Source organism: Bombus fervidus, chromosome 18 (assembly GCF_041682495.2).
Source record: "Bombus fervidus isolate BK054 chromosome 18, iyBomFerv1, whole genome shotgun sequence".
NCBI classification, from domain to species: Eukaryota; Metazoa; Arthropoda; class Insecta; order Hymenoptera; family Apidae; genus Bombus; species Bombus fervidus.
In genome coordinates this window covers 3,746,803-3,763,068 of record NC_091534.1, presented here as the reverse complement: position 1 = coordinate 3,763,068, position 16,266 = coordinate 3,746,803, and positions in this window count along the sequence as shown.

Sequence of the window (16,266 nt, the reverse complement as noted above, 5' to 3'; positions counted from 1 at the left end):
AGCAAAAATTGAAATGTATCATATGTGTTCTTAACTGTACTAAGTTAGTATAAGAAATAATACTTAATTAATAATTTTAAATTTATACATTAAATCAGCTTTAGCTTTTATAACAAATAAAATAATAATAAATAATTAGAATTAGACATAATTAAGAAAAGGTAATAAATTCTTTTTGTGTCGCTGATATTTTTATGATCTGTTTATCACTTTTAATATAGCTTTTCTGTCAGCTTCATATTTCAATTAAATCAATTTCAATTAAATCTTCATTAGTTTTAAGTCATAAACAAATCAATCTCAAACTAAAATACATACATACATACATATATATGTATATATATATTGTTCAAGAAATATAGGCACGTATTGACCTAATCCGTAATGTTTTAGTAAAGCAAACGTTTTTGCTTCTTCTGAATTGAGAATTAATGCTCTTGGAGGTATCCTGTAACGTGATGGCGTTGGTGTACCTTCCCCAAATACATTTTTATCATTCGTAGTTGCAGGAACATTTTGTTGGCGCAATGGACTAAATTCAAGCACGTATTCAAGACTAGTATCAAGATCTTCTTTGTCTTTACGTTAATATTTAAATCTTGTGGCCCAATGGACTGTAATCTTTGCAAACGATGCAGTTAAATTGAAATATCCCAGTTATCTTGCATATGTTTCTATTGAGAATTGCTAGCAGTGATGGTAATGATCTCCTCTGTTTCTTGGATCTTAGCTTTCGCATTCTCTATCTTGTCAGAAGCTTCAACTTCAAGAGTAATAGTTTTCCCTGTTAAGGTCTCAACGAAGATCTGCATGTTGCTAGATCTGGGGGACTGTAGGAAAAGATAAAAAGATTATATTAATGTATGATATCGTGAAAAAATGTGCAGTGGTAGTAAATCCAAAAATAAACATTTTTTAAGCAATAGCTATAAATTTTTAAAATTTTTAATTTATAAAAACATCATTATAATCAGCTGAAATTTTGTTAAAAAGAAATGATGGCGTCACAGAGTATCGGTTACTTGAAAACTTATCCAATACATTTTTACATAAATATGGAAGAAACAGCTGTTATATTTAGATTCCTTGAAATAATTTATAGAACAGGGTAGATATCTGCAACACAAGTCAATTTAAATTTGTTTGATAAGCAAATATGGGTAATTCACAGTAAAGAATGTCAAATAATGTACAACATTAACAGAGAAAGTTATTATATAGAAATATTATATTATTGTTGCATAGAAAATCATTGAAAAATGTTCAGAGTAATCCTTTTATATCAATTTATAATAAACCTTTGAATTTTCCCATATACGACTCTTTCAATCGCAAGTGGTTTCCTTGGATGTTATCGTTTTTCAGATGCTGTTTTAAGCTGTTATTACATTGGTTTTGCTTTTGATATTTAATTGATTCATACAGATTAATTAGTTTTGTATGCTGTGTATTTCACCACCTTGCACAGCCATTTACGACACATTGGATACGCAGATAAAAAAGAACGCGACGGACGGGGGAAAACAGAAGAGAATCGCAAGCAGTTGTACCAAACCTGGATGTAGGAACTAGCGATGATATCAACATGACATTTATCTCAGCAGAAACCAGTTTGGATTTCCAGCTCAGATTCTCTGGTGCCTAAGACGCATAAAATGCAAAATGCTGGAGAAAAATAAAGAAAATTAAAGAAGAAACAAGCGAAATGAGAGCAAAGGGATACCGTAGATACGCCGCTACATTGAACACGAATATAAACACTAGACATTCAATAATGAGAATGATCACTCATTTTAGCAATTTCAAGATTGTTAGTAACAAAACATAGGCATAAAATCGTCGATTTTAATGGTTTTACTTTGTCGATACTTTTTTTCGCATTTGTCAAACGAGAACGTTTCTTTCAATATTTTTCAAGATTTAATTGCTTTTCAAGCTAAGTGTATTGCTTGAAGTAATAGCTTCAATCTTCGTTTTTACTATCATCTAGTGCATACGCAATTAACAATTTTAGTGCCAAACTAAATATATGGTATATTGTTGGCAAACGTTAGGAACATTTGCGAAAAGTGACAAGTGATGTGATATGATAGATAAAATGTAATATAACATAATGCTACGGCGTCTTATTATTCGCATCGCGAGAGAACTTTGCGCGCAAGTAAATCTGATAAAGACAGCAGCTCATCTTTATCCAGTATATACATATTTATGTTTCTAAAATCTGTGTGATTAAGTTAAAATTATAAGTGACGACCATCCATACAAGTGACGACCATCCGTCGAATGTGAAGTAAAATCAGAATAAAACAAGTGCTTCTAAACTTAATAGTGAACAATCAGACTCTTCTAATCTCCAATCCGAATCATAGCCGCTCGACTAGTTATCTCAAATTGAATTAACTAGCTCGAAAATGGCCCAAACATCGGGAACTAGCTCACTCGAACAAAGCTATAACCGCTTTATTCTCCCTCCTCCGTGGCAAAAGGGCAAACTGTCCCACGTTCCAAACAATACAAACGACAACAAAAAACCTTGAACCTTTCTCATCTCTGGAAGTTATAGAATTAATCCGTCGTCTAAACTCCAGGAAAGCATCGGGACATGATCAGATAAGTAACAAAGCTATCAAGGAGCTTCTCATAAAAGGGATTGCTGTCATTACCTCTATTTTTAATGCAATTCGTCGCCTTGAATACTATCCTAATCTTGAAAAATATCATTAATTACTCTTATCCCTAAACTTGGAAAACCTCACAATCTGTTTACCAAAAGGCATCACTGCTTTCCCCACGCCGTAGCAAGATTCTTTAAACGAAGTCTACTCTTTATTCTTCTTCCCATTCGCGACCAGACGCGCGCAACCGCGAAGTTAAGACACGACTCTGCGACTACAAAGCATATGGAACACATACATATATATATACGTGCTACGATCGCGTGCGAAATAGCCGTGCGCGACCGAACGTCGACGATAGAACATCAGGAATCCTTACTGAAGATTTTTTATTTATTTATTTACTTATTTAATGTATAGCACTATTAACTTATAATAATAATAATAATAATATATACGTATAATATTGTATGCAATATATAACGGTATATAGAATGAAACTGTAGAAACGTTACCTACCCTCGGATTTCTATGATTTTGCAGATATGTTGCAGAAATATTTTGAACAACTTTTACCTATTTGCTATACTGTATATAAAGAGTGAACTTGTTTAATTTTCAATATATTGGTAAGAAACTACCGGCTCGATTATACTGTATTTCTGCTTATAGTTGTTCATCTGCGACAGCGGCGTATGCGTCGGTCTGGTTGCCAGTCGTCGGTCACTTACCTTTTATGCATTAACAATTATTTAATTAATTAATATTTGAACCCAATACATTGATGATATTCACTTTTAATTGAGTTATAAGTTACCAGTTATAACAGACTCTTGCAGCCTCGCATGTGTACGTTGTGCACGAAGCCTCTAACCCGCCCGACCCTCGTTTCCAAAGAGAAAATAAGTGACCGGCAATCGGTAACCAAACTAACGCATACGCTGTCACAGTTGCACAACTGCAGATGCAGAATTCACTGTATTGCTATCGGTAGTTTTTCGCGAATATCCCAGAAAATAAGCGAATTCACTTCTTATATAGGAAAAGGTTATTTGAAATATCGATTTCTACAACATATTCGAAAATATCGAAATCGAAGAGTAGTTAACGTTTCTACAGTTCCACATACCAAATCGTATTCTCTTCAACGCTATTCAATTTTTATGCGAAAGATTTTTCCATAAAGTAAATCATTTTGTAATGATGTTTGAAATGATAAAGTTAGATGCTTCATTCTATTTAGCGTAGATTATCATATATTCAAAGGAATAGCTTTCTGTTTGTTCATTAATATGGCATTACTTAGTTTTTATCTAACTGGGAAATGTAAACATTTTCTAATGTAATTTCAATATGAGAGCCAATGGAACTTTAAGATCATATTCCGAAAGAACGATTCATTTGCGACCCATGGTTCCTTGCAGATATTACGCGATTCATTAGATATCCATTACACGATGCAGTACAAAAAGTTTGGCTTTGAAATTCTATTATACGGTATCTTTCATTAATAAATCTCCATCGATCTGAAGGTGTAGGATCATCTACCAAAGTCATGAGATATAATTCCTGAATACCGTGAACAACCAATAGCCTATAACCAAATTGCACAACATTTAATAATGTTTCTTTAATGCAATATAATTGTAATATCTTCTTACTCTTTTCCTTTCCTATACTCTGTTGCTTTTGACGACATATCTTTCGTTTGTCAATTTATAACCTTAAACGAAGATAATTAAAATTAAGAATTATAATGATTTATAATGAATTATACAAAAACATGGCACGAAAATCAACGTAATCACACCGTACATGTACATGTATTTATAATAACGACAACGGTAAAAATTCAGGACGTCGAAAAACTGGGAATGCCATTGGGTTTCACTTTTGGAGGAAGAAATTTCCACAATGTGTCACTGGGTCAAGATCAAGAACCCATAGCGGAAGAAGCCATAGAACTTTCGGCGATCCAAGGCCACTGGGTAACTTTGCGAAATGTTCATTTGGTGAGGAAATTGTTGCCTACATTAGAAAAAAAGATGGAACAATGCTCGGAGAATCCACATGATGATTATCGATTGTTCATTAGTGCGGAACCCAGTCCTGATCCTCCTGAATCAATAATACCTCAGGTAATAAACAATTGTGTAATTTGAAAAAGCAAAAGAAAATATCCAGTTTTAATTAACCTAACCTATGTACTAATTATATACCTTAACCCTCCGTCGGTAATATGGTATTTCACAAATGTCGGTATTCCAGTAACGCGGTCGGCATTACTTGTTTTTCAGTAACTTGCCTAATTTCTTACTGTTTTTGCTTTAAGAAAATCTAAGAAAATTCTGAGGTATCTATTATAGTCTCTAATTTACTATATAATTGATACTTTAGCCAATAAGTAGATAATATCGATAAAGTATTTATTAAATACATAAACAAGAAAATTATGTAAATATTTCTCCCTTTCTCTCTCTATCTCTTCCTTTCTCACTATCCCCCTCTGCTTGCTAAAGAATATGAATGTTAAATTATAATATATATCATAATTGTCTGTATACCAATGTATAATTTATAGGTAATTAAAAAAAAAAGATAAAAATTCTGGCTACAAAGATATTGGGTTTATGCTGGGGTATAAAACATATATATTTAATCTTAAATATATGAAAACATTATACATATAACATTAACAAATTACTTTTATTAAAAATTTTATAAATTACAAAATATGTGAAATGAACTATATATTTATTATAATTATATCAATCAGATTGATCAATTTTTAAATTTTGTCTTTCTTTAAATCTTTTACTATTCGGCTATTCTTATATATATATATATATATATGTCGGAGTAGAGTTGTTTGACTTTTGATTATGGGCGTGTAAAGAATCTTCGCCTGGATTGTTCATTGTAGTTTCACAATCAAGATAACGTTTATTAACACAAATACAGAAGAAATAAGTTTGAACAGTAACAATGGTAACTAGACGCTGATGGCAATGACCTTAGATTCGATATAGCGAATCCACGGTCCACGGGCTCACTCTTTATTTAACTCAGAATAGAATTTCTATGCACAAAAGTATCGCTCGCTATGACGCTCTTTATATTGCTCTCTAGACGATGTGTCACTCACCAAGGAGATCACAAGAATCACTGAGTAATGGAAACTTTCTTCTCCTTACGATTGCGTTAGCTTTGTTTAACGTTGGCCTGGGATACCAACAAACTGCTACCGTTGCTAGGCAGACTCGCATAACTGCGACATTGCTCTTGCCCAGGGTTTGATTGTTAATACAACGTGTGTCTCATAATATTGGTACTTTTCTGTTAGGTGGAACGTTCATCCCGTAACCGCGGTTACGCTCGGCGACCGGTTGTCGCCTCGAGCCTAAGCTCATTGTCTCAAGTTTCGAATGACTGTGTCTGGGTTATTTCGTGAATGCTATTGAGGCTTTTCCAAGCAATTCCAACGGGTGACCCCGTTGTCCTTTCATCTCCGACATATATATTAATTAAGTAAGATCGTGAATCAGCTTTGAAGCATGACATGAAATGAAAAATACCAAAGATATAAATCACAATAGTTAACAATCTGACTATCTAACCCTTTGCGGACTTTTTTTTTTATCGTGGGGAATTCCTCATGGACACTCGGCGCTGCGTAGCAACGACCGTGTAGTGTCGGACTCTTACCGACTAAAATCCCACGGTGGTCATCCCGACGTTCAGAGGTGCACCCGGGGTCTCTTGCGAATCACTACCGAGTGCAACCTCGTCGTCTATCTCCCTGCCGTTGTAGTTGTCTAGGGAGGCGTCCCGGCTTGAGTTGGAAAGCTAAGGGGAACCACTCCTCCTAGCGCCACGTCCCCTAATCTGACGCACCCGGGGCAGCGACGGTGGCGCCGCGCCCCTGCGTCGTACGTAGCCCCTGCGACGTTGATGCGACGATCTACTGGCATCGGCTCTTCTCTTCCGGTCTCTCTCTGCCCGCTCCTTTCTCTGCATAACCTCCTCGCAGTAGGTGCGGACAGCGTTAAACTCCCGGGGCCCTCGGAGCATGGCCTCAACGACCGCTTCCGGAGCCAACCTCTCGCCGATGTCGAGCTGCAGGACGCGCCGCGGTTTCGCCCACGCTGGACAGAACTCCAGCGTGTGCTGTGCCGTGTCCTCCTCTTCCCCGCAGTGGTGACAGATGGACGTCACCTCCCGCCCGATCTTCAGCAGGTACTCACCGAAGACCCCGTGTCCGGTGAGCATCTGTGTCTTCCTGAAGGTGAGCGGAACCCCGCCTTGATCTCCCCAAGCCTCCCAATTGGGAAGCACGGCGCGGACGGCTCGGTGTGGCCGCCTGGCGTCCTCCTCCATCAGCTGGGAGCGCCACCGCTCCCAGATCTCCAGCTTTGCCTCTTCCCGGACGTTCGAGGCCGAGAGGCCGTCCAGCGACAGCGTCGCCGTCGAAGGCGGTGCCCTCAGGTGTTCATACACCCGACAGAGCTCAAGGGCCCGCAGCTCAAACGGTGGGGACGCCGCCAGCACTGTCGCCGACTCGTAGGATATTGTTCGATATCCTCTGGCTATTCGGATAGCGTTCGTCCTTTGCAGACTCCTCACCAGGGTACGACTGCGGCGGTTGGCCATCAGATCTTGAGCCCACACCGGTGCCCCATAGAGGACCCGGGACCGGATCACTCCCTCGTAGAGTCGGCGGACTCCCGACCCTGCTCCGCCTATATTCGGAAGAAGGCCGCACAAGGCGTTGGCTGCGGCCGTCACCCTCGGGACCAGGAGCTCGAAATGTGGTCCGAACGTCCACCGACTGTCGATGGTGAGGCCCAGGTACCTCATACGACACTTCACCGGCACCGCTTCGCCATTTATGGCCACGGACAAACCATCGGGAGGGGATCCCCTGCGGCGGCGGTCGAAGAACCATAGGGCCTCCGACTTGGCCGGCGACACGCTCAATCCCAGTCGCTGAATAGCGTGCACCGCGCATGCCACAGCGTCTTCCGTGAGAATCATGGTCTCACTCCACCACCGTCCCCCGGCTAGCACCAAGGTATCGTCGGCGTAACAAACCAAGCCCGTGCCCGGGGGCATCGGGCATCGAAGGACGGAGTCGTAGGCCGTGATCCACAAGATCGGTCCTAGCACCGAACCCTGCGGGACGCCGCGCTCCACACGTCTTCTCTCTTCCCCGTTCCTCCCAGTGAAGGTGATCCACCAATCGTTCAGGTAGGCTCCGATGACCTCAACCAGGTACGCCGGCACCTCGAAGTGTCGCAGAGCCTCCATTATCCTCGCCCAGGGGATAGAGTTGAAGGCGTTGCTGACGTCCAGGGAGACCGCTACCGCCGTTCCGTAGCGGGAAACCATGTCCTCCGCCATGCTCCTCACCCGCTTCACAGCATCCACCGTGGAGCGACCCCGGCGAAAGCCGTACTGACTGTCGTGCCATCCGGGAACCCGCCCCGAGATATGGGCCTCCAGACGGGCGGCGATCACCCTCTCGAGGAGCTTCCCGATCTCGTCCAGCAGGCATATCGGCCTGTACGCCGACGGCGATTCCGGCGGACGATCCTCCTTTCGCAGCAGGACCAATCTCGCCGTCCGCCACATCCGCGGGTAGATGCCCTCCCTCAGGCATCGGGTAAACAGATGCCGCACGCGAGGGGCCACCACCACCATCGTCACCGCCCAGACTCGGCCCGGAACTCCGTCCGGACCCGGTGTCACGTCCCGGGACGCCATCTTCTTAGTCGCCGCGAGAAGCTCCTCCTGAGTGACCTGCAGCTCCTCGCTCCGCTCCGTCGACGTCGTCGCCGCCGTTGCTGTTGACGACGTCTCGCCCCCGCCGGAGTAGCGGGACGATCCCGACCGCCCCGCGTCGCTGTCCTGATGCGGAAACAGCGTCCTGATGACCTTGGCCAGCAGTACCGGATCCATGTTGGCGGTCAGCGGGGGGGGGCGGGTCGTAACTTCCTCGTTACCACCTTGTACGGCCGCCCCCACGGGACTGACTCAACCGCCTCGATCAGCTCCTTCCAAGACCGAGCCTTCACGATCTTGATCTCCCGCTGCAGAGTCCGTCTCGCCTCTCTGTAGACCCCGTAGCAGCGGGAGATCTCCTCCTCGTCGCGCGTCCTTCTACGGCGACGGGCCCGCAGAAATCTTCTGCGTGCCCGCACGCAGCTCGCCCGCAACTCCGCGATCTCCGGCGTCCACCAGTGAACGCAGCGGTTGCGTCCACCGCCCGGGACGGAGCGCGGCATCGAGGCGTCGCAAAGTGTTGAATCTATGAAAACATTCAGTGGGAACTAAACATAAGCATATGTATTTACATGCAGGACAGTCGTGTAAAATAAATATTTCTTTTTTGCAATAAATCCTTTTGCAAATATATATCCGACATATTTTAGTATAAAATAGTACTTAATTGTTGGATACTTAGAGTTGTTTGTTGCTAATTAGGAATTTATTTACTGTGAATGATCGAATTATTTAATTTCATTTTAATCGTTTTGATTGATCGCATTATTTTTTTGAAGCTTCAACAAGAATCAACTTAAAATAATACGATCTTTATTACGAAAGGTACCGTTTCGTTTTTAACAATGTAAAGAATTTTGTGTGTATATGTATGTATGTATATATATACGTATATATATGTATATGTATATATATGTATATGTATATAATATATATATACATATTTAAAATATAGCATACATATTTAAAACAAGCCTTGGAGTATACCTGGAAATAATACAATGAAACTATTAGGTCCCTTTAACGCACCATCTAATCTAATCCATCCTTCGGCCGAGATAATCAGCAACTGTTCAATCGTATTTGCTCGGACACACATTATTTCCAAGGAATTGAGTTATTGCTCATAAACCATAAGAATTAAAGATTTTGCTTAATGCGGAGTTCCTTAATTTATACAATACATACCTAAAGTTTACAATACGGTGAGGTATGGAATAAGTGGACTTTACCCTAACGGTAATCCGGGGCCTCTCCCACCCTGACAGCGACCGATGGTAGGGGATGACATTTATTACTAGTTCGACAACATTTACTTGTTATTTGGTTAAACATCTTCGGTCAAGAGTCACCTAGTCTTCGCTCTTCTGTGAGAGCACTCGTAGACACTTGTAGTAATCAAGAGTTTTTGGAAATTAATAGTGATTTTTTAATTGAAAACTCAGTGTTAAGTGATATTACAATTGTTACATCGGTGTTAAATGACATTTTAATTGTTAATTAAAAAAGCATTGAATCTACGAAAGCGAAATTGGGCGGCGGGCGCGATCGTGCTAATTAATTCCGCTAAGGTTGTCGGCTACGAAAACATCTACGATTTCAAGAACAAGAAGTCACATTCTGCTGACCAGTATAGACGCGTTTTCGAAACTAACGTCTAGAGTTAATTTAATATAACGCGCTTAGTGGTCGACTTGCTGGCGGAATACAATAAAGATTGAAATACGTAAACTATAATTATGCCGGACATTTCGGACATGATGCCTCGCGCACCAAATCCTGATGGTACCTCGAGACACGTGGAGGACAACGTGGTGGTCCCTACAGGTTCATCGCAGTTAAGAGCACATATTCCTGCACATACTTCGATTCGCACAGAAAACACAGTAGCAGGTATGTTAGTATTACGACTAGTACGCAATGTTTAGGAATTTTTATTTTTATACGTGCAATAAAAAAGCATGTAAGCAGAATAAATGCATAAACATTCACGGTTTATTCACGATTATGTTTATTTAGATTTAAATTTATTGCTATCAATATGTTGACACAAATCATCAGTAGTTCGGGTCAATCATTGAGTCGTTCAAATTACGAGTTTATCATTCTCTAACAAGAAAGTAATGGCTTTCAATAAACCATTCATGAAATTCATATCGCTCATTTTGTTCTATTTCTATTCGATGATGCACGTCGTTAATATCTTATCTTATAATAATTTCGTTGAAGTCTTTGTTCATCAATAAACCGTCGTCTTTTATATGTTTGTTCGTAAATAATGTACAATAATAAGACTAAAATATTTATTCATATTTAGCTCCAGAAGAACAAAAGGAAATAAAACGGTGGAACATCGTAATAAGAGAACAAGAACGCTACGAAACCAGCGAGGAAGTCGCTGAATGGATTCCACCGTACTTCGGAAATTCCAGGACAACACACATCAATTCGTGGATAAGGGACGTAGAATCATGGTCAAGTGCGATGAACGGCGAGAATTCTTGTCTGAATGGCGGGCATACGTATTCGAATGACGAGCATACGCATTCCAGTAGGAAGTATACATGCTCGGATGGCGACTGTGGGTTTTCATACGACGAGTATCAATGCTTGAATGGGGAATATAATCAGCGGCCAGAAGAGGAGAATTTACGTTCAAGTTTCGCTAATTCATGGACACATATCGAGAATTTGTATCTCGATAGGGTGAATTCAGTAATAAATAACGAGAATGTTTGTATAAATGATGAAAATTTTTATACAAATGTTGAAAATCCGTTCATGAATGCAGAGGATTGGCCGAACGATGACGAAAATTCACCAAAGAATCAGGAGAATTCTTTGATAAAAGGTAAGAACTCATTAATAAATCACAAAAATTTTTGTATAAATAACGAGAATTCCTTGAGGAATGGCGAGAATTCTTTGTTAAACGGCGAGAATCTGTGGTTAAATGGCATGAATGCAGGGTCAAATGTCGATAATCCGAGTGCAAATGCCGAATATCCGCGGTGGTCGAATGGGGAGAATTTCTGTCCAAACTTCGAGAATTCAAGAACAATCATTGAGTCGTTCAAACTACGAGTTTATCATTCTCTAACAAGAAAGTAATGGCTTTCAATAAACCATTCATGAAATTCATATCGCTCATTTTGTTCTATTTCTATTCGATGATGCACGTCATTAATATCTTATCCTATAATAATTTCATTGAAGTCTTTGTTCATCAATAAACCGTCGTGTCATTTATATGGCTGTTCGTAAATAATGTACAATAATAGCACTAAAATCTTTATTTATATTTAGCTCCAGAAGAACAAAAGGAAACAAAGCGGTGGAGCAAAGTAATAGGTGATCCAATACGCTACGAAACCAGCGAGAAAGTTGTTCAATGGATTCCACCGCACTTCGAAAATTCGAGGACAACAGACGTCAATTCGTGGATAAGGGTCTTAGAATCATGGTCAAGTGACGAGATGAACGGCGAGAACTCTAGTCTGAATGGCGGGCATACGGATTCCAGTAGCGAGTATACGGATTCCAGTAGCGAGTATACGGATACCAGTACCGAGTATGCGGATACCAGTACCGAGTATGCGGATTCCAGTAGCGAGTATACGTATTCCAGTAGCGAGAATACGTATTGCAGTAGCGAGTGTGCGTATTTCAGTAGCGAGGACGCGGAATCCAGTAGCGAGTATGAGATTTGCAGAAGCGAGTATACGAGCTCGGATGACGAGCATTGACGATATTTGAATGGGGAATACAATCAGTGGCCGAAAGAGGAGAATTTTTGTCAAAATTTCGCGAATTCGATACATATCGAGGATTCGTATCTCGATAGGGAGATTTCAATAATAAATAACGAGAATGTTTGTATAAATGATGAAAATGTTAATACAAATGATACAGAATGACAACAATCCACCGATGAATCACGGGAATAAGTTAAAGAATGACAAGAATTCTTTGATAGAAGCTAAGGATTCATTAATAAATCACGAGAATTCTTGTATAAATAACGAAAATTCCGTGAGGAATGGCGCGAATTCTTTTATAAACGGCGAGAATCTGTTGTTAAATGGCGTGAATGCAGGGTCAAATGTCCAGAATCCGAGAGCAAATGCCGAATATCCGCGGTGGTCGAATGCAGAGAGTGTTACGTCGCGTGAGTCGGTACCTGTGTCACGGATCAAATTTTTGTTTAGCACGTGCTACGCCAGATGCTATGGCCCTTGCGAGATTCCTCATAGTCTGGGCGTTAAGGACTACCCATTGTTAACGCTAACCCTCAACAGGCCTAAGGAGACACCGTAAACCGAATCTGTTCTGTTTCATTTCTCTTCACATAAACATTTTCGGTTTACAGATGGTCCGCATATTTGTTGCACGCTCTTAACTATTACGGAGAAAGCGGGTGTCTGGCGAGATGACAAACTTTTCCCAGGAACAAGGATGCCCATATCTGGTTTTCTTTATCATTCATTAGCCAATGGGCATCGCGGATCATTACCCTCACTTTTCTATCGAAAAGTGCGGACGACGAATCCGCGTTCTGAGTTCAAAAGGGCACACCCACACCGAGCTTTCTTCCCTGATGGTACGAGCCAGGACCAAACAGTTCTTCTTCCGATCTTTTTGTAGCAAAACCTAACTGTGAAAAATAAACTTGACTTCAGACCGAATCTTGTGTTTTTCACTTTAAAAATTACGTGACATTTTGGCGATCCTGCTAAGGATCCATTCGCTTCAGTGTAAACGAAATCACGATTTCGGCGTGCGCGCATCATTGAAGATCGAAGGATCAGCGGACCATTGTGAATCTTCACTACCACAAAGCCCTGCAGCAACTTTCAACGTTCCACTACGGTGAAACTAGACGAGAGGACTACGGTCAGCGCAGAGCAAGCCTACAAATAAGATTCAGAATCCAGAACCAGCCAGAGAGGAAACATCCCAGAGACTCCTCGACGGGCATAGCTACTACGGTAAGCTACAAAACTCAATTCATTTTCGCGTTACCGTGCGAGAAAACCAAGTTTCCCAAGCGTTTCGAATTCAAACGACGATAATTCCGATTCGATAAGCTTGATTGGAATCATGTCCATGCCACAAAAGGACAAAAAGGAAACCGTTTCTGCAACCGGAGTTATGGATAAATCGACTCGTGCCATACTCGACGCGATACAGAAACAAAACGAGGACCTCGTCAAACAAATCGAACTTCTTGCGCGACGTATAGAAGAAACGCGACAGATAACCGACAATGAAAATAAGAAGCGTACAGCAGAAATAGAGCTATTAAACAAAAACATCTCGAAATTTACGTTAGGACACAACGTTAATACGGAACGGAGCTCCATGATTACCGTGGACGAAGTTGTTACCGCGAGAGACAGAACTCCCCCACCATTCGCTCCAATTCAAACAGAAGCAGAAAACTATCCTTCCTACGAAGACCGTTTACCGCGATTCGATCCTCCGAGGTTACGAGCCATGGAGGCGATGGCATGTCTACCACAGCTAAGCCTCGAAGACGATATCGGAGTAGAAGAGTTCATACGCGAAGTGCGCGAAGTGCGAGCCTTGTGTTGTGAACAAACGGTACTGCTCAGAATGATTAAGTTCGGGAAAATTACGGGTAAAGCCGCAATGGCTATCCGCAATGTACCAATCCACGAATACGGACACTTGTACGATGCCCTACGACGAAACGTAGCCACTCAAACCTCCATTAGGGAACAACAAGACGAACTACGCGAAACAAGACAGGAACACGGCGAAAGTGTTCAGAGTTACATTATCAGATTTCGCAGAGCACTCAATAAATTACAAAACAGCATAACGAATGAGTACCATGACGAAATCACTAGGCGAACGACGAACGATAGGATCTTAAGAGACTCCATAATCGATTTCATCCAAGGGTTAAAACCCGAAATAGGAAGAATATTACTCGGCTACCCACTATACAATATCGCCGAAGCCGAAAACAGAGCCTCCTACGTCGAGCGATACCTCAGGGAAGATAGAAATCGACGATCAAGACCAACGGAACGATCACGATTCCCCGAGCAGCGACGACCAACAACCAACAGACCAGACCTTCGAATTAACGCCACAACAGGAAGACTACCCACAGTTATTCTACGGTCCGACGGACGACGACTTAAATTCCTCGTCGATAGCGGAGCAGGAATTAATATACTCAAACGACGATGTGTATTGCGACCAACAATAGTGAAAGAACAGAAATTCTCGATGGGACACTCTAGATTTAAGACTAACGAACACGCGTTGATAAAATTATTTGGTAAGGTTGTAGAATTCTTCGTGGTAGACAATGACTTTCCGATCATAGAGGACGGCATACTCGGTTTTTCAGCCCTATCTAAATTTAAATTTGAACTATCAAACCAACAACTCAAACTAGACAATAACATTCTCTTGTTGCAACGGGAAAACGACGTACCCCCAAAACAAACAGTGTCAAAAACAGTCAATCTGAAAAGAAAAGATAATACCGCAGCCGACGCACTACCTAGAATACATGTTCTAACTAGACGAGACGAAAATTATTCATACAAACAAAAAGATACACAGCAATCGTTTAAAGCCCTACTTTCCAGTCAACAGCCCCACCAGCACCAAACGCCCTGGCCGCAACACCCAACACCTATACCTCAACCAATACATGCCACCCCGAAGGAAAATAGGAATCAGGTGTAATTTTCAAACCACATCGAGTACGATTTCGCAAAAGCCTCCTGAGGAAAACTTGAGGGACCAAGTTAAATCTAAGAAGGGGGGAATGTCACGGATCAAATTTTTGTTTAGCACGTGCTACGCCAGATGCTATGGCCCTTGCGAGATTCCTCATAGTCTGGGCGTTAAGGACTACCCATTGTTAACGCTAACCCTCAACAGGCCTAAGGAGACACCGTAAACCGAATCTGTTCTGTTTCATTTCTCTTCACATAAACATTTTCGGTTTACAGATGGTCCGCATATTTGTTGCACGCTCTTAACTATTACGGAGAAAGCGGGTGTCTGGCGAGATGACAAACTTTTCCCAGGAACAAGGATGCCCATATCTGGTTTTCTTTATCATTCATTAGCCAATGGGCATCGCGGATCATTACCCTCACTTTTCTATCGAAAAGTGCGGACGACGAATCCGCGTTCTGAGTTCAAAAGGGCACACCCACACCGAGCTTTCTTCCCTGATGGTACGAGCCAGGACCAAACAGTTCTTCTTCCGATCTTTTTGTAGCAAAACCTAACTGTGAAAAATAAACTTGACTTCAGACCGAATCTTGTGTTTTTCACTTTAAAAATTACGTGACACCTGCGACGTCCCTCATGGTCAGGCCGCCGGGGCCTGCACATCGTCACACTGACCCGCAATAAATCCAAGGAACCACCATAGCCCACATCTGTTAACAATAAAATTGCATCCTTTGCACATATTCGGTTTATGAGTGGTCCCTTAAATGGGTCCTTAGGTTTATTGCACGCTCGTACTCATTACGGAGAAAGCGGAGGTTTGCCCAGCGAGGTAGTAGGTTTTTCCCAAGGACAGAAACAAACGTGATTCATATTTGCCGAGGACTGTGCCCTCGTATTTAATTCATTAACATTGGGAATACCCAATGGGCATCGCGGATCGTTACCCTCACTTTTCTACCGAAAAGTGTGAACTACGAATCCGCGTTCTTAGTTCATCAAGGATACACCCACGACGAGCTTTCTTCCTAAATAGTACGAGACGGGTCAATCACTGTTCTACTAGCCCTCAGACAGTCAAGCACTGCTCTAAAATCCCTTGGACAGTCAAGTCCACTGTTCTACTAGTCCTCGGACAGTC